The sequence below is a fragment of the Myotis myotis genome, unplaced genomic scaffold, assembly GCF_014108235.1.
Source record: "Myotis myotis isolate mMyoMyo1 unplaced genomic scaffold, mMyoMyo1.p scaffold_m19_p_1, whole genome shotgun sequence".
Taxonomy (NCBI): Eukaryota; Metazoa; Chordata; class Mammalia; order Chiroptera; family Vespertilionidae; genus Myotis; species Myotis myotis.
Genome location: NW_023416313.1, coordinates 210578676 through 210605388, shown reverse-complemented (window position 1 = coordinate 210605388; position 26713 = coordinate 210578676).

Below are 26713 nucleotides of genomic sequence, written 5' to 3'. Positions count from 1 at the left end.
ACATTTATAGACAAGCCTCTCCAATTTATCCACTGTGAGCAAAGGGGAAGTAGTGTAAGGCTTTGCGATCCTCAGGTCCAAAGAATAATGGTGAGACTGCTCTTATAATTTTATCTATTAATTAATATAATTAAGATGAGATTCAAAACCTAACGATGAGGATAGCTCCTTCTGTGTGGGCTGAATTCTTCATTTACTGGAGCTGTGACTTCCATTGCTGCCAATAGGAATTTTGTCATACTAATGCAGGAATGTGGTCCTGGCAATTTAATTATTCCTACAATGAAATTCTTGTTTTATTAAATATAAATAGGTATACCTAGTTATGTTAGCAATTTTACAGTACTTAAATACCAATAATTATTCAAACAGATTTATTGAGTTTAATGGCAATGTAATAATAATGTCGGTATGTTTTATATGCAATAGTTGTTACACCTCATTAAACAGGTTGGTAAATGATCCATTGCTGTTTAATTAGCATGCAATGACTGTGTTATTAAATCTTACACTGTAAATTAAATCCTGATTTGAGACACTTAATTTTAAAGTGTGATTGAAACCTTCTTGGGCATGAGCCTCCAGAGTCCCCTTTATTTTCCTCGGTTCCTTCCTTCCCTGCGCTAGACCTTTGGAACTGGAAAGTGGGCCGCGTTTAATTTGTGTGGGTGATTTTTTTCTTAATGGAGAAAGGCATGCCTTTCTGGTAGGTGAGCAAATTATGAACGGAGAATCCATTTCACTTCAGATCCAATTTCTTACATATGGAAGATCACTTTTTAAAGTTATATTTAGGGGAAAAAAACTAGCCTAAAGTCTTAGGATCATTCACTCACACTTTCATAGCAGGATATTTTGCAAGCTTGGCAAGTTTTATTCAGCTAATTCAGAAGCAGATACCCACCTATGTACCAACAGAAAGACCTATGATGCATATAGGACTCTTCAATCTTTGCTGAACCAGCTGGCATTACAAAGAGCAGTCTGTTGTTAAGTGGGCAAGGGTAGTTTCTCTACTTTAATAGTGAGGATTAAGTCCTGTCAAGGTTTATCTGTATTTCAGAAACATACAGATTTGAGATTTTTTTGGAGCATATGCTGGAGTTTATGTGATAGTGGCTTAAAGAACAGCAATAAAATATTCTCCAGGTGCTGTACTTCTTTCTGCACCTTCTTCTGTGTTTTTCCACCTGTGGTATGCAAAACAGACCCTTACTGTTAGAATTTATATTCTGTATCTTTTCTTCAGTGCTAACCTATGATAGCTTTTAATAATAGTTTAGTATTGTAGAATACAAAACATGCTAAGTTTGGGAAAAACTGCAGTTTCAAATAATTTCCCATATCCTAGTTATACAAGCTTGAGTTATTTAACTATAATTCATTGGGTGATATTAATAGTGTTGGAAGATGTGTAAATTTTCAATCTGAGTTTATAAAACCTTTTTAAAGGATCTTTTGTAAAGCTTATTTGGCATACCTACATATAAGGTTATACTCCTTTCTTCTATATCTATAGATTGAGAAGAATAAAACAATCCTATATTATAGAATAATAATCATAATATATTTTGTAGAGTAGCATAATAAAAACACATTCTCATGGAATTTTGCAAAACTAAAAGTAAAAGTGTTTCCAAAATCCTACCTTCATGAACATTTTCTGTGCATCTACACTCAAGTAGCTTAATCCTGCTGTCTGTCTGGAAAACATTCTGTGACCCTCTCACCACAATCACCACCACACATCCTATCATACCTCTCAGGGGACATATCTTCTTTTAAAAGTCAGCTCAGAAATGCTTACTTTTTGCCCTAGCTGGTTTAGCTCAGTGGATAGAGCATCGGCCTGCAGGATGAAAGGTCCTGGGTTTGATTCCAGTCAAGGGCACATGCCCGGGTTGTGGGCTCAATCAATCCCCAGTAGGCAGTTGATCAATGATTCTCTCTCATCATTGATGTTTCTATCTCTCTCTCCCTCTCCCTTCCTCTCTGAAATCAATAAAAATCTTTTTAAAAATGCTTACTTTTTATAATTTTTTTCTGCTCTCCTATAAGGAATTGGCTTTTTCTTCTTTGGGACTTCTTGCTGTCAAGTTAATACAGTGATCTATCTAATGTTGAGTAGTAGAGCCAAATGAAATATGAATTTATTTCCATGATTGCCTCATCCTAATTGACCATAAGCAACTTGCAGGCACAATCCATGACCAATCGGTCTTGAATCATGAGTTCAAGCACAGTGATGGACACATAGAAAAAGCTCAATATTTTCACTGAATAAGTACTTACCTCCATGGTATTATAACACCCACCTAGATTACCATTACCGTGTTCTACCTCCTTCATTGTATTTATCTTATGGCTCTGTGTGAATGTGCACCATCTTTGAGCTTCCCTCCATCTACTCTTCTATCAAAACCTTCTTACAGGAAGGGCTATCATTTATTCTGTTCCACTGGTATAATTCCACTCAAGTCCTGCTGTGAGAGGTATTTAACACCTCATTAGTCATTGTGGGTGGGGCTTACTCTAGGCAGGTTCTGAAATCATGCCACTTATGGCAAGCAGGGTCTTAGCATTGTGGAAACTTAATAAATATTTATGAATTATAGACAGGCTGGAATTATCTGTAGAATGACACATTATTTCATCAGGATAACATAAATAAAAGTGGTCCAATTAAACTATGACCCCTGCTGCCCTAGCCAATTTGTCTAAGTGGATAGAGTGTTGGCCTGTGGACTGATGGGTCCCAGGTTTGATTCTGGTCAAGGGCATGTACCTTGGTTGCAGGATCCTCATAGGCCAGGGCCCTGGTGGGGTTCGTGCAGGAGTCAACCAATTGATGTGTTTCTCTCACATCTATGCTTCTTTCTGTCTTTCCCTCTCTCTTCCACTCTCCCTAAACATCAATGGAAAAATACCCTCAGGTGAGATTAACAAAATAAATAAATGAATAAAAATAAATAAATAAATAAATAAATAAATAAATAAATAAATAAGTAAATAAATAAACTATGACCAGCGCCCCCCAGTAGTATAATACTCAGATATGTATTTCTGTATGCATTTCTCCAAGGCAAAGAAAACATTATTACAGACATGTGGTAATTTAAATTTTCACTGTCATTTCGGCTTAAAATAAAACGAGATGAAATTTTATAGTATATTTTTATATAAATGCATAATTATATTGCACTTACACATTTATTTGTTTGCTGTCTTAACCATTGGTGATAAACTTCACGAGACATTAATTTTCATTGCTATGTCCTGTTTGTCAGGAATAGTGGCTGCTTAGTAAATCCATGTGGAATCCATGAAGATTCATTTTCTCTTTTTATGAATCCTACTACAGTGCAAGATGTGTGTGACAGTTTGCATGGATTTAGTATGCTTACATTATTGCTTCTAGTCCTGTAATGGCTCTGTCTGGTGTGTAATTCTGGTTTAATTAATTTTACACATAAGGAAGCAGATAACTATTAAGAGACCTGTCTAAATTAATAGGCCAGATAGTAGCAGTGTTGGCAATAAAGCTAAATGTGCTCTAATTCTTAATTCAGGGTCATCTCTATCTTACTAAGATAAATAATTGCAAATTCACTTAAATTTGTGAAAATATTACCTGCTCATTCCAATGTGCAAATAGACAGCTTGTTACAGAGTCCAACTTTAAGAGACATCTTAAGAAAGTTCTATTCTCTTTCCTGTTACTTCAATACATATATAGATATATATATATATATATATATATATATATATATATATATAAATAAAACTATACAGTATACGTGTATATATAGTTACAATTAATTCACACACACATAACCATGCATGTGCATATTTTTATGTTTGGGTAGGTCCAGTAGCACTCTATTTTCTTTATGACCATCTTTCCTTTAAAGGGATTTAAAGCACTTAGAAACAGCTGAAGCAATGACTACATTCTCTCTAAGAGGTATATTCTCATTTGCCAGTGTCTGGAGAGAATTACTCTGGACTTTCCAAGAGATTACTGTATCTCATGCTAAAAATCTAAGAGCAACCCCTTCATATAAAATTGAAAACACCTGATAGCCAAGTCGCCTGTTTTTTGAAAAGAAAAGCACAGAAGTAGGTTGATTAACATGATAGCATGAGTATTTTGCTGACCCTCTCCTGAGTAAAACTAGTGAAAATTATTTAAAAAACAACAAAAATTAAAGCTTTTAAAAATTATCCTAATAAAAAAAAATACATGAATAGATGACTATTACTAAAGATCCATGAAAATTGGTTAAGGAAAACCAGGATCAAATGGAATAACATTTTCTAAATGATGAAAAAAAATCAAAAATCCAATATCTAGCAAAGTTGTCTATATATATGATAGCTTTCAGCGGTTCTCAACCTGTGGGTCGTGACCCCTTTGGGAGTCGAAAGACCCTTTCAAAGGGGTCACCTAAGACCATTAGAAAACACATATATAATTACATATTGTTTTTGTGATTAATCACTATGCTTTAATTATGTTCAATTTGTAACAAAGAAATTGGGGGTCACCACAACATGAGGAACTGTATTAAAGGGCCGTGGCATTAGGAAGGTTGAGAACCACTGGCTTAGATCAATCACTAAAAATATACTTTAAAAATACAGCAAAAAATAATTTAATGGAACATAGACCTAAATGAAAAAACTACAAACTATTAGAAAATAACATAGGAAAATGTCTAGATGACCTTGGGTCTGGTGATAACTTTTTAGGTACAAACCAAAGGCATACTTTCTGAAAGAAATAATTGATAAGGTAGACTTCATTAGAATTAAACACTTTTGCTCTGTGAAAGGCAATCTCAAGAGAATGAAAATATCAGCAACATGCTTGAACATGCAAAACCAGGGGGTGGGGGGGTAGGGGGGAATGGTGTAGCCAATCCCCTGTGCAGGTGGGAGAGTGAAGAATAGGCTAATCCCAGGTAAGAAGAGGGGTACTTCTTTCTCTGAGACAAAAAAAGGATGGCTATACACATTTGGATTAAATAGAGGTTGAAGAAATATAAATCAGATACATTTAAATAATTCATTTTATTAAAATATGAAGCAATTTTTGGGCAGAGGATCAAAGGGTATAGCTATCTTTTAAGGCTCAAGATCAGTAGAAAAGTTTTAAAGCATGTAGAGAAAATAATCTAACAAATTCCCAATGAGAGATCATTGGAAAATGCAGGGCTATGTTGTACAGTTGAGCGGTTTGCAGTGGCAAAGTGGTGCCCAGATGAGGGGGCAAAGTGGAGACTAAGGGCTGCTGACAAAGGTGGTGTCCATTCTAAAAGTACCTTTATCTAATGTACACAAAAGTGCCAAATGGGCAAAGAGGGGGCTTGAAAAAAATCTAAAATGAAATTGACATTTGAGTTTTATTAAAGACCTATACTCTTAAGCGACCTTAGAGTAGTTGACTTAACATAAGTAACTATCTTTGTGTTAAATAGTAACCCTAAATTTAAAGAGGGCACCATTAAGCTCCATTAGACCTGGATCTACAGCATAGTAAAGCATTCCAGAATCATGATGTCTAAATGTGTAGTGGAAGAAGCAGACATTTTTAAAAAGTAGAATTTCCTCCCATCTTAGTTATGTTGGCAACATTCCCAAAGCTATTGAGTGGTCTAAATAATTTGCCAATGTATTTACAGTGTGGATTTCATTGGATGAGATTTCACTTTAGTCAAATGGCTTTTTTGACTCATAGTTTAGTTTGGACTTCCTATCTCAAAAACATAGCTAGTGTTTTCTGGAATTTCTTAATGACTCTTGGGTAGGCAAATTCTGAATAAAAGACATTCTTCCAGATGCTCACACATTTTAGGCAAATTGTCCCTTTTGTGAAGCAATTCAAGTTTTTGAGACGTTAAAGGCAGTATTGCATTTAGATGGGCCGAATTTCAATATTGAAGGCCTCTCTTAGCCATCTAGTTTGTCATACTTGTGCATCAGAGATGAGCACAGTCATCTTAACTCAGTTCCTTCAAATATGAGAAAAGAAAAAGACTATCTCGCTCTTTTTACATCATCTTTGTTATTTTTAAATATCAAACTATACATAATGTACCGTTTTACTCTGAAATTTAAGAATTCCCAGACAAATAAAGCCTAAGTAGTTTAAAATTGTTATAGCCCAAAGGCATTTGAGTAATCTGCATAAATCATGCCTTCCTACCTATGCCCAGCCTCCCTTGGTGGGTGCTACAAGGGAACCACCAAATAATAGAGATAATGCATGGAGTCCCAAATGAGCCCATCAAATTGATTTTCAGCTCATGCCAATTAACTGAAATGAATGCAGGTTTTAGTTTGGAATAGTTTATTTCTTGCAGATTAAGACAATTGATTTGATTCAACTGTTGATTTTTCTCTCTTGTGACTTCTACCTAGGATAAATAGACTTATCACTTCTATTTGCTGATGGACAGACAGCCTCAGGCTGTGCATGTAACCTACATATTGCCAGTTATATTTCCAGGGCTGTCATACAGTCAGAAGCAGGGGGCTTTGTCTTTTTAAACAAGTCTTCAAAATAAATGCATACTATAAATTCCATATATTCTTATCTGTAAAAATAAATGCTTCTTTTAAAAAGAGTGGTTTTGAAGACTTTAGTTTTCTTAATTCTCATAATAGTTTCTTTCTATTTAGCTACACTGGCCCCAGAAATTATTTTACAATAACTCAGTAAAGATGCATTTTCGTGCCCTAGCCGGCTTGGCTCAGTGGATGGAGTGTCAGCCCGCGGACTGAAGGGTCCCAGGTTTGATTCCGGCCAAGGGCACATGCCTATGTGGTGGGCTCCTTCCCCAGTAGCGGGTGTGCAGGAGGCATCCAATCAATGATTCTCTCTCATCATTGATGTTTCTATCTCTTATTCCTTCTCCCTTCCTCTCTGAAATCAATAAAGAAATATATATTTTTTTAAAAAAAGATGCATTTTCCTATTTCCCCCAATTTTGATGCCCATCTCTTAGCCTATCCATAATTACAGGCACAAAAAAACTTTCCACCATTTATGTCTAAATTAATTGATTAACTTTTCATAAAACTAATGTCACTACAACTCTGGGGCCTTTTTGAGACCGAAGTGACAATAATTTCTGTCACATCAGAAAATATTTCTTTTAAAAAAAATCAGTGAAGTTCCAAAGAAAATATGAAATGCTACAATACTGTCCCATTCTTCCACTGTCCTAAATCACTCTTTTGGCTGCAAAACTGTCACGCACAGCATGACATCTGCTAAAAATGAGTTCAACCCAGCATCTTGTCAGATGTAGTCCATGTTTTGTGTTCTCTGATCTTTTAAAAAGAACAAACAAACCCAAGCGTAGGATGGTACTTAGATGGCTCCTAGGGAAGCTGTCATTTCCACAGTAGCTTTGTTCTTTACTGCAGAGAGAGGCTGATACTAAAATTACTGGAAGAAAAGAGAAAAATAAAATGCCATCACCGGCATGTTGATGAATGTCGAGTAGAGGAAAAGACTGCACCATAAGCAGACATGACTATGGGTGCTGATACAAAATAGGAAGAGAATATTTGAATATTTTCATGACTACTTAGAGCTCAGTGGTTGGGGGTAGGATAAAGTGCAGAAGTGTTTCATTAGTGAAAATTATACTTAGTGATATTTAGCACTCTAGTTATAAAATTTACAAAATTTGCCTAAAATATCCTTTCTGGTCTGTAGAGATCATGGAGACACAGGCAACATGTGTGTGTGTGTGTGTGTGTGTGTGTGTGTGTGTGTGTGTGTGTAAAGGAGTCTATCATTCATTACATGAAAGGGAAAAGATGTCTAAAGTGTTAAGCAAAATATATGGATATATTTTCTGCCAAATAGTTGAGCATGTATTCACAAATAAACAGTCCTCTCTCAGTAGCCATGAGGGATTGGTTCCTGGAACCCCGTGGATAGCAAAATCCATGAACGCTCAAATTCCTTATATGAAATGGCACAGTATTTGCATGTAATCTATGCATAGCCTCCCCTATGTTTTAAACAATTTCTAATTCATTATAATAACTAATGCAATGTAGATCATTGTTATACGGTATTGTTTAGGGAAGATTACAAGAAAAAGTACCTGTGTATGTTCGGTTTAGAATATATCATTAGCTTTTGTTTTTTAATTGAAAATATTTTCAAGCTGGGTGGTTTGAATCTGTGGATGCAGGTATGAAGGGCTGACTGTATGTCCAAGTAAGCTCATAGGAATACTGCTAGTGTTAGAAAAAAAAAAGATAGAGAGAGAGAGAGAGACGGGAGGGAGAGAGAGAGGAATTACACAATATCTATAAATGCAAAACTGGGTAGCCATTAAAATAATTGAATTAGATTCTGACTTAGAAAAATATCCACTCCATATTGTTAAATAGAATGGCAAGGTACAGAAAAAATGAAGAATCTGAGGCCAATTTGTTTACAAGACCAAAATAAATTTTAGTGGAACATATAAGATGAATATTTTGTGTATAGAAAAATTCTCCTAGGATAATAAACACAGGACTATTAAGGGCAAATAAGGCAGAGAAGGGCTTACACTTTTAACTGTATACACTTATATCTTGTTTGAATTTGCTAAAGCAAGCATATTTTTGTTTAATTTAACTAAAAAAATGATTAAAAGTATACACTGTTCTCAGAGTAAGTGCATTTTGCATAGTTCAGAGGGGGAGGAATAGTGTCAGACTTCCAAATAGTCCCTTTTATTTATACTTCAGAACCTCTGGCCATTTTAAAGGGTAATAAATATATGTAGTTGATGGCTACAGAATGACTTACTTATCCTTTTCTCTTTGCTTTAAAGTCAAGAAATATTTGTGCTCTCCTCTCCACATGCCTACTTTTTGCACCCCCAGTTTTCCACGTGGTCTGTTATTAAAACATCTTGGAATTGGCATAATAAAAGCCTAACTGTTGTCTCTCAACTTTCAACTCCATGATTAAAAGGGGAATGAAATTATAGTACTGAGGGGTATCCAGGCTTGTGTGTATGTAGCAGTCAGCTCCGACAGGGCAGGGAAATTCTAGTCAAGTGTGGCTCCAAAGCAGACAGAACAAGCAAATGTGAGTTAGTGTAATGCAAGACAATTTTAAAAAAATGGCATTTGTTTCTTTATTCTCTGTTTAAGAAGCAGTAACATGTTAGAGGAAAAAAGGAAAGATTAGAGTATAACTGTAGAAAAGTAGTTTCTGGACACCTTCAGAAACCCATAAATATTTAATTCCTTTTTTCCTTAAAATACAAATCGTGCAGCCAACACCATTGCACAAGAGGGCAGGGCACTAATGTATATAAACACTGTCATACAGATAAACAGAAAAAGGAATGTTTAGGCAAATCTTGCTCTTTATTAAGAAAGCAAGTCATGTGAAAGGGAGTCAGCAGTAGATGACCAAAGTTTCAAGCACACATTGGTTTGACTTATGTGTCATAGCTGTCATTGCCATTGTAATAAATGTACATAGAGTTCCAAAAGAGGCCACAGGACACCTTTGAATGTGTTTTGAAACCTTTTCATGTGGTTCACAGGTTCTGGCAAAGAATACCTTAACTGCCCATATGTTTAGCATACCATTGCATATCACAGTTATGTGATTACAGGAGGCAAGTGAGTATTACAATTACTATGCTCAGAATGAGTATATTCAGCCCTTGGATTAAAAACAACAACAAAAACAAAACACATACTAGTAAAAAGGCACATAGAGTTAGCACAGATTTAGCTACAAAGTGTGTCTCAGCTGCACTAATGCCCATAGAGCAGATATTATTCCACTTTCTTCTATCTTCACTGCCAGTACTTCAATTTGGATATTATTATTATTATTATTATTATTATTGCTATTATGATTCCTACTGCTACTTCTACTACTTAAAATATTAGACTAGCTTATTTATTTCCCTAAGTCAAATCCCTCTTTGATCTAATTCATCTTATGTTTACCACTGCCAGATTAATCTTCCTGCTGTCTAATTTTGATAGAGTTCCAAAGTCTTCCATGCCTTGATCTTGCCTGATGAATTAAGAATAAAGTCCATAGCTTACAGCTTTTCATCACAAGGATCTCAACTTATGATTCCCTGTCTTTGGTGTTTCTAAACACACTTTCCACCTGAAACCCAGACAGCCTTTCCCCACTCTTGCCTTTTGAAGTTTAATCAATTCTTAATTTGTGCTCAGTTGGCAAAAAGCCCAAGATTTCTTAGCAGAGTGAGATACTGAATTGTGTTTAAGGCTTCCATATTCAGATGTCTGAAGTGGGCTTAAGTATCTACATTTCAGAGCGATTGTAGAAGAGCATCAGGAGCATATTAGTTGATAAATAATTGATGACTCTCTAGGATTTCTACCAATGAGATGACAGATCCGACCTTTATATTTTAACTAGAGGCCCGGTGCATGAATTCGTGCACAGGTGGGGTCCCTCAAGATGGCCTGCGGGGATGGGACCCCAGCTCACGCCCCCAGACTCCCAGCCCCGCACCCCCACCTGGCACCCCGCCTTGGCCTGGCACTGCCCCCTCACCTGATCCACCATCCCGCCTGCTGGGCAATCAATCAGGGCTGGGCCTCCTGCCCAGCTCCTTCAGTGCCTGGGAGGCAGCTGGGAAGCCCCGTCTGGTTGCTGTCTGCGGGGCAATTGGCAGAGTCATTGGGCCCCCACTTGCACCTGCCTTGGCCTGGCGCCGCCCACTTACCTGCTCCACCATCCCGCAGTGGTCCGGCTCTCTTCAGGACCCATCCAGGCTGGCAGTGCCTCCACTGCTGCCCACTGCCAGTGCCGCGCCGCCTATGCCTGCCATGTTCCAAGCTGCCCCCTGGTGGTCATCACACTTCATAGAGAGCGGTTGAACTACCAGTCTACCGATCACACAACTGCCTGAGGGGACAGTTTGCATATTAGGCTTTTATTATATAGGATTTTTTATTTTCTTATCATTACTCTCTTCCCAGGTGCCCTGCTTGTTCCCCAATGGACAGGGAAATAGGAGCAGCTTCTGCTTCAGTGTGGTTCTTCTTTAGTTAAACATGAATAGAGCCTGTATCTGGAAACAGATCATGCAGATTTTAATCTCATCTCCTTTTGCCAATTATGAATCCTACACAAAATTTCTGCCTTCATTTTCTTCAGGCATAAAATACAGAGTATCATACTTAGCTTGCAGGTTCTTAGATAGCTCAATGGAGGTAATATATGTAAGGTGCCTGGTGTGGTGTGAGTGATCAATGGATATTTGTTAAAAATAATTCACCAGTGGGTAAATGTGATATCTGTGTTATTCTTTGTATCATTACTCCAAGTTTTTGTGTAATTTTAAAACAATTCTGACCCATAGTGGACAAAATAAGTACAAATTAATGGAAAAGTTACTGAACTTGTATCTGAAGTGCCCTGGCCTTTAGAGACTCCTCTGGCATTGCTGCCCATGCTTCTCTGGGCAAAACCCTTAATTCCTATTCCTTAATTTCCTCATCTGTGGATCATAGGGTTTATTTTAATTCTCTGTAAGATATCACATAGTGCTAATATTCTATAGTCATATTTTAAAATTTATGTATACCCTGTCTAATTCCAGAAAAAAAAGAAGCATCCATCTCAAGTTGCTTGGTCACTTTTATCTCTGTCAAAATATGCCAAGTTATGCTATGGAAATAAACAACCCAAAGTAGTAGTAGTCTATGACAATGAAGGTTTATTTCCCTTGAAGGACCTGCCCAATTAGAGTCTACAGCAGACATTATTGTGGTGAATAGAGGGACATGGATAGGGTTGGGTGGGGGTTAATGGTAGGTTCTCTTCCATGTAGTTGTCCAGACTCTAGGAGTCAGGCCTACATGAGGGAGAATATTGCAAACTGACATGGAAGAGCAAAAGAGACTGACCAGCTCTCAAACACATCCCCAAAATGACATGTTATTCCATTGGTAAAGCAAGTTATTTGGCCAAGTTTATTTGTAATGGGGACCCCCTCAGCAATTATATAGCACAATGTACCATATGTTGATGGTACTCAGTCTCCTACTTCTATTTTTAACTTTATGTTCCAGCTCCAGTATTACTTTTCCCATTGGCAACTGAACACTTCCATTTCAATACTATGTTTGTGCTGTATTATTTCATTATGTCAGAATTAGAATTCATAACCTCCTTGCAAAGCCAGCTTATCTCCCCTTTACCTACTCAATAATTTCAAAATAATTTTTAATTTCCTATGTAATCACTCTGTCAGCTCTATTGATTCTTCCTTTGAATTTTTTTATCCACCCCCTCCATTTCTTTAGTTTAGACCTTCTATATCTATACTAATAAAAGCATAATATGCTAATTAGACCAGACGTCCTTCTGGACATCCTTCCAGATGACCTTCCTGAAAAAGTCAGGGCTGCAAGGGAAGCCTAGGTCCCGGGTGCCAGAGGGAAGCGGGTGCCGGCAGACGGGGGAAGGAAGGCCTACTCTTGCACGAATTTTGTGCATCAGGCCTCTAGTAGTATAGTATAGTATAGTATAGTATAGTATAGTATAGTATAGTATAGTATAGTATAGTATGGTATAGTATACATCATTTCCTATGTAAGCTCTAATGAGTCTGCCTTTTAAATTCTTCTCATATTTAAACCCTTATTTTTATTTTTCACAATTTCTTTAGTTCGGGTCTTCTATTTACTTTGCAATACTATACTATACTATACTATACTATACTATACTATACTATACTATACAGACACGAGACAGTATAGTATCTAGTCTGTTATATTAAGTTTTCAATGTGGTTAGTTGAAATGTTTCTTAACTGTGCCCTTCCCTTTGCTCAGAGCATTTAGTGGCTCCCTATCCCCTAAAAACATATGATACAAACTCCTTAATCTGGCATTTAAGATTATCTATGGTATATTAACCCCAACCTATGTCCTATTATTTTCATTATATTTCTATTTTGTAGCATCCCAATTAGAGAAGTCATCACCATCTGAACACAAACCACAATTCACATTTTACATATTCTTGTCTTATGTTTTTCATTTCATGAGTAGTTTATATAATTTTATACCTTAAACATGTACCATATCTCAATACATGTTTAAGAAGGCAAAGGAAAGGAAAAGTATACCTTTTTTAGTGAACATTACCAATTGTCTGTCATTTTTCAAAGTACTTTCAAAACATTATCTCATTTATTCCTTATTTCAATTTTATGGGGTGACTACAGTTATCCTCATTTTATGCATGAAGAAAATGTGGCTTTAAAAAGTTTAAGAGAAAGGGCCAGAATCCAAGTATATATCTGTTGATTCAAAGCCCATCCATAACTTTCTATTTAATATTTGGAACTGTTTTGGATGAACATTATTTTAGTGAGTCTATAACTTGTGGCTCCAGAAATCTTCCTTTGATTTGGGAATTTTCTAGGTATAGAGTGAACTGATTCTATCAGGTTATGGTCACTGCCCTTAAAAATTAGTCTCAGGGTCAAATAGGTTGGTACTTATCAACTCTTGCTTTAAGTGTGTGTACCTTCTGGGGCCAGGGAAGTCTGCAAATACAGTGTTTCCCAATTTCTGCCATAATATCCAGAATCAAGTATGATGGCAATCCCTCAAAATTTTAGCTGTTTGAAACCTGCATTTAGCATTCTATGTTTATAGCAATCCCCAAGAACTAAATAATTTTTTAAAAAATCAAGTGAAAATTTCTCATATTGTCTTACAATAGAAATCTATATATATGAAAGCCTGAGCGACCAGAATGACCAGAACAACCAGAATGACCAGAATGACTGGAACAACCAGAATGAATGGTCACTATGATGTGCACTAACCACCAGGGACCAGATGCTCAACACAGGAGCTGCCCCCTAGTAGTCAGTGCATTCCAACAGCCAACCTCCCCTGGCCAACCAACCTCCCAAGGTCCCCCTCTCTGGCTGGGACAGGGAACTGGGGGTGTGAGGGTGTGTGGTGGCCCCTTTTCCAGGGAGGCCGAGGGCTGGCTCCCTCCTCAGGGCCAGCAGCCAACCTCCTGTGCCCTGTCCTTCCCCTGGCTGGCAGGCCCCAATCAGCCTGTTGCCCACCCACTACAGTGGTGGTGCAGCAGCAAGGGAAGGAGGAGGGGGAGGAGGCGGGGAACCGAGTGGTGGTGGAGTGCCAACAATGGCGGTGGGGGTGTCCGGTGTCTGTTCCTTCCGCGCCCAGCCTGGCAACCATTACCTCCTCTCTGGCTTGGCCCTGATCAGCCTGGCCCTGATCGGCCCTGATCGCTGTCCTGGTCTAGGGACCCTGTCATGCATGATTTTTGTGCACTGGGCCTCTAGTAATACATAAAAATATATTACACTGATATACATTGCTATATATATATCAATTAAAAATCACAAAATAACCTAAGATATTCATTTTCTCTCTCTCAATAATTTTCTCATTATTAGTTGTATTTTGTAATATCTGAAGAATAATTAAAATTTGGCAGTGCCCACCACCCCCTCTTTTCCATTTCTCAGCTGCTACAGTTAGCCAAGGTTGTATAATGTAGCAAGGGATTTTTTTTTTCCTGTTTTGATTATTCTGGAAAGGAAGATTAGTGTGGGCAAAGCATAAAGCTAAATCTAGTCAAATTAACCCAGAAATATATAAAATGCCAAGCACAAAAGGTCAAGAAATTTCATTACTGGAATATATATGGCTGGTCAATTCATAAGTTACCCTTAAAGCCTTGGTGATTTTATTAGGTTGTATATACTGAGAAAGTTAAACATCTCTACTTTGCATATTAAACAATCAGGGCCTCCACAGTTGCTTGAAAAAAAAAAATCGAGGTTGTTTATCATTGGTAATCAACACTCCCAAATATCTAGATTCTATTAAAAATTAATGAAAAAAACCCTATACTTATAACCTTCTATTTGAGAATCTTCTTACCTGTGACTGAGAGATTATTCAGCCATAAGTTACTTCTTTAATTGTTACTAAGCTTTAGAAGCTCAGCTTAGTGAGCTTCTAAAACAATTTATAAGCCTATTGAGGCAAAACAATGCTTAGCACATACGTGAAGTATACAAGGGCTCAATCCTTACTAATGTAATTTGCAATAATAGCTACACAGAATAAAAGGCAGACATATGAATTGGGATTCCTCATTAATAAAGTAGCTTGTGCAATGCAGCCCCTCACTGGCCTAGTCTTCTCTATGTGGTCAATGTCTAACAGGCCTCTGGCAGAAAGAACAGGTGGCAACAGGAATTATTTTAAGAGCAATAGAAAGAAACTAAGGAAAAGCCAAATCCAACTAAAAGAAATAAAAGCCTCCCTTAGCGTTATGACTGTAACATGGATTCTACCCCTCAGTAATAATCAGAGTGCTTTTAACTTGTTTTTAAAGCCTGCACCTACCGCGCTATGGCTCCACACCCACATTTTCTTCTCTCCCTATATCTATCGCTTCAGATAATTAGCACAATACACAAAGGATACTGCCCTTGACCTTGAATTTGAAGCAAGTATCTTGATAGAGAACAAAAAGAGCTGTTTGCTTCTTTTTTTTTTTTTGTTTTGATTATTTGAACTAAGTTTTATTTAATAAGTGAATACAAATAGGAACAAAAATATAACCAAACCATCAAAGACATGATTTTCTAGAGTGAATTCAAAGTAAATGTGAATAGTAATATTTTACTTAGTAAGTTCTCCAAGTGTCCTACACTTATTCTTTTAAGTATGCAACGAATATATTTATCAATGGAAATCAGAGAGAAGAAGTAAAGAGAATTCTACAACACAGAGTTGTGATTTGGATATCAAATATTCTTCTGGCTCTGTCAAGACCTGAAACCAAACTGTAAAGGTGACATGAAAAGATAAAGTGTTATCTTCCTTTTATCAGCTTCCGGTGAGATGTTAATATCAGTCACCTTGGCGAGAGGACTCTATAAACAAAATTTCCTGAAGATGGTAATGTAGTGTTCAGTGTGCGCTTCCCAGAATGTTCACCAACATGAAAGTAACATGTTTTCTTCATAAACAGAGAAATGGAGTCTAAGAGAGGGGTTCAGACAGAGGCAGACTAGATGAGAGAAGAGACAAGGAGAAACCACAGAGAGGCAAACAAATGTGCATAAAATATGCTCGGGCCCCACACCTGTGTAAATACCCCAGGGTTCTGTGATGTCAGAATTCTCTTCAGCCTTGACCCAAAGCAAAAGAAAATTACTTTAGCAACTATCACCCAAGTGCACAAGGAATCCTTGTATAAATAGATCCTTTGTGGGTTGTATTAATCACCCTGTATGAAACCTTTCACTCTGAAAGGTGCATTTCAAGGTGTTGAAGCAATCCTCGGATGGAGGGTGTTGCTTTTGGAGGAAAGCAGTCAGTTCTTTCCCAGCCGCTGTCAAGTACAAGTCGTCAATATGAATAAGAGACTACGGGGACACTTATAAGAGGGGGTGTGAAGGTAAACGTTTGACGAGGGGACTTGGGGTTAACTTGCTGGGAGCCCTTTCTATTTTTTTAATTTTTTTTTTTAATTAGAAATTCCATCTAGCAGTTTCTAGCCCACGGGGATTCTGCGGCCAAATCTAGAGGAATGTGTTTACAGAAAGACTGAAATCTGTAGGGTTAGACCCAAAGCCACATCAATAATGAAAACCCAGTTAAACTTAACATTAGTGTCCTTCATTGTGTTTTAAAAGTTAACATCTTTTGAGGATTTCTCACCCTCACAGTTTGTCTCTGCCCTCCATTGCTAGTTCAAGAGTGGTTAACACATAACTGAAAAAGCCCACTGTGTTAGGAACCCGAAGGACTGTGCTTGTTAATGGGGAAGAGGGTCTGGCCTGTGTGCGTGACATGCGCCCGTCAGACGCTCACACTGCCCAGATGAAGCCAGTGGAGCCATCTCAGTTCATAACTTTCACACCGTTTTGTGTTTTGCTTTGGGTTCCCTTCATTCAAAGCCTGTGATCTTTGGAAATGGTCCTGTTTTCCCAGGGTCTTAGTTGGGCTTCCTAGAGAGCAGTGCCTGGCAGCAGCCCCTGCTCCCAGCCTCACCGCAACTCCAACAACAGACCTCTTGTAATGACTCCAGCGCCGCGGGAGGATTAGGCTATTTGTCCAAGAGACCTGGCCTTTCTCAGTCTCACACCCCCTGATTGTGAAAAGAGGCAAAATTGTTCATGAGTTTCAGAGGAGATAAGACAGTTTGTTTGTTTTTTTCTCCTCCTGTTAACCCTTAAACCCAGACCCTGGAGATAGCAAGGTCATTATTTAAAAATACTACACAAATCTTCATGATAACCCATGAGGATTTTAGCACAGAGTGGTAGTTTCATCTCCCAACGTGCATCAATTGAATTTGGTCAGGATAACTACTTGTCTTTGCTCATTTGGGCTTCTATAGTACAGCACCACAGACTGGGGAGCTCATAGACAACAGGCATTATTTTTCACAATTGTGGAGGCTGGAAGTCTGAGATTAGGGTGCCAGCATGGTCCTGCGAGGGCCCACTTCCAGGTCAAAGACTTCTAGCTGTATCCTCACTTGGTGGAAGTGAAAGGAAATTCTCTGGGGTCTCTTATAAAGGCACTAATCCCGTTCGTGAGGATTTCACCCTCATAATTTAAGCATGTCTCAAAGGCCATATGTCCTACTACCATCACTTTTGGGGAGTTATGGTTCAACAAATGAATTTTTCAGGGACACATTCAGGCTATAGCAATAACAGTCCAAATTCAAAGCTGTGTGTCTGATAGGAAAATTCAGGAAGTAAAGACTCACCAACCAAATGGCCAACTAGGAAACACTATCAAGCAATCTTCATAGCAAGCAATATATTCTAAACAACAGGATTCCTGTAACGGGATGAATTAATACCTTGTACAATGATGAAAGATTTCTGAGCAGTTCAGAACTGTACTATGACAAGTCACATAAGAAAGTATCAAATATCTCATCAACCTGTAATCTCTCCAGATAAGTTCATGAACATTAATTAAATTTGAAATAACCTCCATGCATATTATCTTATATATTGGACGTGTGTACTAATTCTCTGTGGAGGGAAATTATTCTTTATCACAATATTGATGCTTATATCTTTATTTATAGACTTCAACAAATATAGAAAATTTAATGCATTTCTCTGAATATTTTCCTCAGAAACTATTGTAAATAAGTTACTACTAGTACATAACCAAAGAATAGTTGTTGTTGTTTTCTTTTACAATTAATGAAAGAGGTTGATGTGTTACATAATATACTTGTATTAAGTAATTGATATAAGTACTTAAAATGTGTGTTATCCTAATTTACAAGTATGTTTTCCACTTTCAAACATGCACTTGGTTAAACTTACATGCTTACACATGTGTGTATGGGGGAGATTGCATATGCGTGTGTGTAGACATATACTTTTTTTGGAATTAAATATCATAGTAGCCTGCCAATGTATACTGTTATTTTTAATAGCTATTGTCTATAACTAGAGGCCTGGTGCACAAAATTTGTGGGGTCCCTCAGCCCAACCTGCACTCTCTCTAATCTGGGACCCCTTGGGCGATGTCTGATTGTCCCCAAGTCAGACATCCCTTATAGGATCAGGCCTAAACCGGCATTCGGACATCCCTCTCCCAATCTGGGACTGCTGGCTCCTAACTGCTCACCTGCCTGCCTGCCTGATTGCCCCTAACCTCTTCTACGTGCCATCCTGATCAACCCCTAACTGCTCCCCTGCCAGCCCAATTGCCCCCAACTTCCCTCCCCTGCAGGCCTGGTTGCCCCCAACTGCCCTCCCCTGCAAGCCTGATCACCCACAACTGCCCTCCCCTGATGGCTATCTTGTGATGATGTGAGGGCAGCCATCTTGTGGAGGCCATCTTGTGATGACGTTGAGCAAGGGCATGACTCCACCTTTTATTATCCTATATAATAAAAGCCTAATATGCTAATTAGACCAGACAACCTTCCAGATGTCCTTCCTTCTGGACAAAGCCACGGTGGGTGGGGGCCAAGGCAGAGACGGCCGCGGCAGGGGCAAGGTCCAAGGCCCTTGCACGAATTTCATTTATCGGGCCTCTAGTAGTTTATAATAAACCTTATAAAAAGCAGTGCTGGCAGATGTCTGATTTGGGATGTTAACCTGAAAAGGTGAATGCTGATTTTTAAAAGCAAAACTCAATAATTATAAATAAAAAAACCCCACAAACCTTTCTTACAAACTATTTTTTACTTTTTTTTCTATTACTTGTAGCTTACTGCCTCAAAAGTACTGGGATTGGCATAAGACATTAAATCACATATAAGACAAATATTAAATATCTATAAAATTAGGTAATGTGGAGGAATTGTGTGCCATTAAATTAGAATGAAATAGTTATTCAAACTGGATGTTAGTATCTGTTACAAACTTCCTGGCAGCCAAGTTAAAAATAGAAAAACACATGGGGTAAAATGACAAAAATAATATTTAAAATATATTAAAAGCACATATCTACATAAACACTTTCAAATGGCAAAATAATACCTATAAACATTATTTAATTCCCAGATTAAAATTAAACACACATATTTTTCTGATCATCAAGTCTATTTCTGTACTAAATTCAGGAATGAATTTGTTTTGTACCATGTTTTATAAGTATGATTGTATAAACTGTCCTAAAAACCACAAAATTTACAGAATATATGAAAAATACTTTTTCAGGTTATTTTTAAGTTATTATGACATCAACTTGAGCATAAACAAAACATTTTATGGTGAAATTTAAATGAACTATTTGTACTTATGTACATGTCTAACATTCAAGTCTAATATATTTTGAAGAAAATGGCACAATGGCTAATTAGAAAGGATTTCAGCTTAATAGTAAAAAGACTTATGTTTCAACCCTAGTTCAGCAGTTTGCTGTCCATGTGATCTTTTTGTTTTATATTTTACTAGAGGCCCGGTGCATGAAATTCGTGTGTGTGTGTGTGTGTGTGTGTGTGGGGGGGGGGTCCCTCAGCCCAGCCTGCACCCTCTTGCAATCTGGGACTGCTGGCTCCTAACCACTCCCCTGCCTGCCTGCCTGATTGCCCCTAACTGCCTGATTGCCCCTAACTGCCTCTGCCTGCCAGCCTGATTGCCTCTAACTGCCTCTTTCCACCTGCCTCATCGCTCCTAACCCTCTGCCTGCCTGGCTGATCGCCCTAACCACCTCTGCCTGTCTGCCTGATGCCCCTAACCGCTCTCCCCTGCCTGCCTGATCACCCCTAACCACCTCTGCCTCACTCCCCACCACCATGGCTTTGTCCGGAAGGGCATCCAGAAGGATGTCTGGAAGACATCTGGTCTACCCAGTCTAATTAGCATATTATCTTTTTATTAGTATAGATTCCTTTGTGCTTTTGATTATATTGCCTCTTTCCCCCACTTACTTTGGGTTTAATTGTTCTTTTTATAACTCATAAAGTGTGATTCCAAATCATTTGTTTGAGACCTTCATTTTTAAAAAATACATTGATTTAAATCATGAAGTCTCTTTTTAAGCACTGCTTTAACACTCCACTAATTTTTATCTGTTGAATTTTTATTTATCATGTTAACTCAGTTTCTTAGTGATGTCCTCCTTGAATTATGGAAAATTTAGAAATGTGTTATTTATTTTCCAAATATTTAAAATTTTTCTAGTATTTTTTTTTATTAATTTCTAATTAATTTTTTTCAGAAAATTGAATAGTGTTTTTTTAAGATACATTTTGTTTGTTCAAAACAGTCTGGTTCACCCATTATTTCAAATCAGTTAAACCTGTATTGGAGTGAAAATTGAGTTATCAGCAGTTAAAGTGTGTATACATTTTTCTGGGACACCCTATGTGTGGAAGTATTTTTCTTTAATCAAATTTAAAAAATTTTTAAGAATTATTTCCTTATTTTTCTCTCCTTTTCTTCTAGGACTAATGGCATACACATTAAACTACCAGATATTATCTAAAAGATCCCCGAAGCTCCATTAGTGTTTTACAATATGTATTTCTGTGTTTACATTAAGTAAATTATCTTATTTTATCTTTAAGTTCACTGAATCTTTCACTTAGTATTTTTATTCAGCTGTTAAACCCATCCAGTAATTTTTGACTTTGTGTATATCTTTTACAATTCTAGGATATCCACCTAGGTTTTTATATTATACTAGAGACCCGGTGCATGAAATTTGTGCATGGGTAGGGTCCCTAGGCCTGGCCGGCAATCAGGGTCGATCTGTGGGGTGACTGGTGAGGTGATCGGGGTGCCCCCACTGGCACCTGCCTTGGCTTGCCTGGGGCCTATGGGCTGGGGGCAGCTCCTGCATTGAACGTCTGTCCCCTGGTAGTCAGTACACATCATAGCAACCGGTCATTCTGCTGTTTGGTCAATTTGCATATTAGGCTTTTATTATGTAGGATTTTCACTTTTTATCTGCTGATATTTCCATTCATGTGACCATTTTCACTTAATTTATTTGACATGATCTATAGTAGCCACTCTAAAACTCTTTTCTGCTAGTCCCAACATATAGGCCATTCAGAGTCAATGTTCTTCCTGCTAACAATGTGTTTCATTTTCCTGATTCCTCTTATATGTTGGGTAATTTTTAATTGCACTCTGTGCAGAATCTATTTTCTCTGATTAATGTCATTTCCCTGTTTTAGCAGGTAATTATCTTACATAGTCTTGAAATGGAAACATGTTTTTTGAATGGAAGTCCATCTCAAACCCAGTCTTTTGACTTTAGCTCAGCTACTTTGAGTCTGTACCATGTATGTGTAGTTCGGGTCCATGATAGAATATCTGATCACCTCTCTGGTTCTTTTCCTTCAGGAACTCCCTGCTTTTTTCCAGTAGCCATAGCTTCCCTGGCTTCATTCTCTAGATTTCCTAGGTCAAATGCTGTAGTTACTCTACCACCAGCAGCACACATTCTGCTTGCATAGTGCTAATTATCCTTGGGCCAAGGCTACAATCACAGGCCTGGGATTTCTGTTTATATAATTCCCCTTCTCTCTTCTCTGGGACATGTACTCCCCACCAGAGTCTGCCTGCTGCTGATAACTGTCCAGTGCAGCTGTTTTTGGTATTATGTCCAGATTTTTTAATTGTTTCCTTTAGCAGAGAGGGGGTGATCAGATATCAACTAATTATGTAATTATTGAAACATCATTTTCATTTTGTATGTGAGGATACTGGTGTTAAGTCAATTGAGTAAATTTGTACAGTTAATAAGAAATAGCAGTGGAGCTGATTCTAGCTCTTAATATTACAGTAATATATGCTTAGAGCATGGTTCATTTTCATCTGAGGATATACTTTTTTCTTTTTAAATATATTTTATTGATTTTTTACAGAGAGGAGGGGAGAGGGATAGAGAGTTAGAAACAACGATGAGAGAGAAACATCGATCAGCTGCCTCCTGCATGCCCCCACTGGAGATGTGCCCGCAACCAAGGCACATGCCCTGACCAGAATCGAACCTGGGACCCTTGAGTCCGCAGGCCGATGCTCTATCCACTGAGCCAAACTGGTTAGGGCACTTTTTTAATTAAATATAAATTTTTCAATATCCTGAAAATGAGCAATTACACTAAGATCTTGTAATATTTTTTTAAAAATACAACAAACATTTATTTCTTCCTGCAGATCTAGGGTGAATGAGCCTGTAATAAATTCTATAAATACTAATTATATCAACCACAAATTTAGTTTAGAAACATAAGTATTAGCACAGTGAGAACTTAATAATTTCAGATCATCACTATGCTCATTGTAGCAACCATGTAAATATCAAGAGAAAATAGAATCCAACAGCTGTTCTCAACAACCATTATATATATATATATATATATATATATATATATATATATATATATTAGTTGTAATAACAGTGAATATTTACTAATCAATAAAGATTAATTTCAAAAAGTCCTTGCTATATCATAGATGGAATTTGTAATTATTTCCACTGATATGTATTTCTAAAAATAGTTGAATAAGCCCAATGCACTAACCCCTTTTTTTATGAAAAACCAAATTGATATAAGTATGGCATCTATGTCCATATATTTTCATTTAATGTGAATATTTCATGGAGAGAAATTCTCTTGGAGCCAATATTGAACTATTACATTATTGCCTATTTTAAATGACTAATCGCTTTCTTTCAAAATGCTTATTATTATTTGAATACTAATAGTTGGCCCTATCAGAAAGCACTTATTGAAGTACAAAATATAACTAGAAATAATAAAATAAATCTAGAAACAAAAAATAAATCTAGAAATAAGGAATGTTCCTCAATGGACAAAAAAGGAATAGTATTCCTTGTATTTCCTTATTGTTTTCTCTGGAAGGATTCAATGCTACTCAGTAATTTTAACTGCAGTCACTAACTCTGATGGAAAGCAATTTGAATGAGATGCATATTCAAACTACTGGTATTTGTTTAACCTGTAGGTAGCAGACAGGGTTTTTAAAATAAATCTTCTGGCATAACTTATGATGACTTTAATGACCATTGTGTTAGATAACAGGTGCCAACCTGCTTCCCTTCCATTTTTTTCACCCTCTCTTCCTCTCTTCCATCTGGTTTTCCTCTTCTCCAGACTCCCATGTGTGTTTTGGTCTGTGAAGAGCAATTTGCTATCTTCAGTTTTGGGGGAAGGGATGCACACAAACATTGAATAGCAAGGATGAAAAAACACCTAGTTTTTCCACTAACACTCTCCTTTTTCCTAAAATAAGATGTTCTGCTATTTTATGTGATGAATGCTAAGATAGTTTTTCCCATAGGTCTTTCTTAAAGGTAAAAATGCTGGGTAACAAATGGATATATTTTTATTTATTTAACTTTTCATTTCTGAAGAAAAAAATTCTGAAGCATATTTCCTCATTTGAATCCCCTGGATATCATTGATACCTTTGGTTATTAACTTTAATTTTAGGATTTTCTGACACAAGGTCAACTATTTAGATGAAAACAGAGAAGAAAAAAAAACAACCACACACAACCTAGAAAATCATTTATGAAATTTTCAGGATCTATGTTCCAAGCACTATCACATCTATTGCTGTTACCTTAGTGCAGACCATTAACACATTAGTCCTAATAATTGGTCTTCTTGTCTCTAGTCTTACTCCAGACATGACGCCTTCAGCAATGTTTCCATAACCATCTTCCATAAACAGATTTCATGATGATACTCAACTAGTCACAAAACTTTAATGACTTCCTAGTATATTTAGGACCAAAGCAATAAATGAGGACTGATAATTCTGTCTTTAAACTCTGAGCTGCAAAAATGTAGAAAACATAAATTATTCACTCAATCATTGTTTCATTCATAAATGCATAAAACACTTACTGAGGGCCAACTATGTGGCAGGCATTGTTTAGATATTAGAAAAGAGAAGAGGTACATAACAGATTCAATCCCCTGCCTTTGTGGAGCAACGAGGGGAGAAATGCAATGAGCAAACAAGCAAGCTGACTTAATCATGGTTTAGAAGAAGATAATGATAAAGCATAGAGAGTGAAGATGTCACTGAGGGTGGGGAGGCAGAATAAATTCTAAATCATGAGTTCCCACTTCTGTTTACAAATATCTTATGGGGGTCAGGAAAAAGGATGTACTGATATTTTAGGGAGCACATTCTACAAGAAGCTCCCCAGGCAGGAGTTGTCTGTCACAATCCCAGAGCAGCAGAGAGAACAGCCTGACTGTAGCTGAATGACCAAGAGGAAAGGGAGGTCAGCTGAAGTCAGAGAGTTAAGTGGGGCATGAGCTAGGCCAGTGTAGGATTTTAGCCTCGACTCTGAATGAGATAGAAAGTGACTGGCAGGTTTCAAGCAGAAGAGGGCATGGCCTGGATTACAGGGTAAAATGATTATTCTGACTGCTCTCTTGTGAATTAACTGGGAAGAGGGCCAGGGCTAATCAAGGAGGTTCAGAGGCTCCCGAATAATCCACATTAGAGATTGATGGACACCTGGAATAAGGTGAAAGCAATGGACAGGAGTTCATGTGTACTTTGTAGGGTCCTGTTATAGATACAAAATCATTATTATAAAGTCAGGTAAGGGAGTAGATATTAATTTAGAAGGATAAAGACATTACAAGATGACAAGTAATATAGGATTCATAAAATTATTTTAAGTATAAATTATTATTGTTATTATTATAAGTGGTCTGAAATACCTCTATGCTGCTTTTTCCCTGTAATTCTAGAGGCCCTTTTCTTGATCACCTCTTTACCTAAAAATTTTATGGTAGAGAGAATAGAAAGATAGTTTTCTCATTGAACAATATCAAAACCTGTTCTTTTGTGCAAGCTTGCTTGAACAAATTTTGTCTTTTATTTTTGACAGTGTAGAAAAATAACTTTTGGTTTCACAGCTTCCTCTGCAGTTCTTGCCCAGGCTATGCCTGTTGGTGGGTGGAAGCCCTCTGCACCTCCTTTTACCCTCCTTCCTTGACTTTTGGAGGAAGTCACCTCCCCAAAACACTGGGGCAACTTGGTTTTAATAGATTTACAAAGCCTGTGTTCCTGGGAAATATCACATCAACTGTATATCTCTCTGAGTATACAATGGAGATATTCATTGCCTAACTCTTCCTTGCTGTGTGATATCACTGTCCATTTTCCTTTGGAGATCACCTCTTTTTTCTTGGGCCACAGAGGACATCCGATGCTGTAAGGAAGGACACAGAGTGAAACTCTGTCTCACCTGAGACACTTGATTGCTTGTATCCTTGAAATTATTGGTGAAGCTTGACACCATGAAAGATCTCCATGAGTTTAATTGGACAATCTGACCTTTTATTTTAACTGAGAGAGGGTTCAAGTAAAAAATGAAAGAATATAAATAACTCTCTCTATGATATTTGCTGTAATGGTAGTAGAAGAATGAGGCACAGCTCTAGTCAAGATATGTAGTCAAGATGGGGCTTATCTTTATTTAAATGTTTGGAAATTCCTTTGAATTATGTAAAAGAATTAGAATCATGGGAAACCCAACCTGCCTTCAGAAATGCTTACACATGTTCCCTCAAATAATGGACTATATAATATTTATGACAGCATTATTATTTGTAATAAACCAAAGCTGGGAACTATCCAAATACCCATCAACATTAGAATGGATCAATAAATTACAATTTGCTTTCATAGGAGAATACCATACAGCAATGGGATAGAGCAATCTACAAATATATTCAGCAGTCTTATAAACTTAATGATTGAGCAAAGAATTAAGGCATGAAATTATTAATGTAAAGTCTAATAAATTTATATAATTTACTGTATTTGCAATGTGTATACAAAGTCCAAAATTAAGCAAAGTGAATCTATTTTGTCAGAAGTCAGGACCCTGGATATTCTTTGGGGGAATAATAATTGGAAGGGGACAGAAAGGGATTGTCTAGAATATTTGCAAAGTTATATTTCTTGAGGTAAATTTCACAGATGAGTTCAGTTTTCAAAATCTTGTTGAGCTGTGCATGTATGATTTAGGCACTTTTCTGTACGTCCATAAATTTTTCTAAAAAGCAATCGGCATGCGGCAACTCCTTATTCCACTTACATGGTCACGGTCTAATTAAATTGAGCCCTCCTAAATAGCAAGCTCTATAAAGAAAAGAGTGCAGTAGTAAAGAACGTAGTGA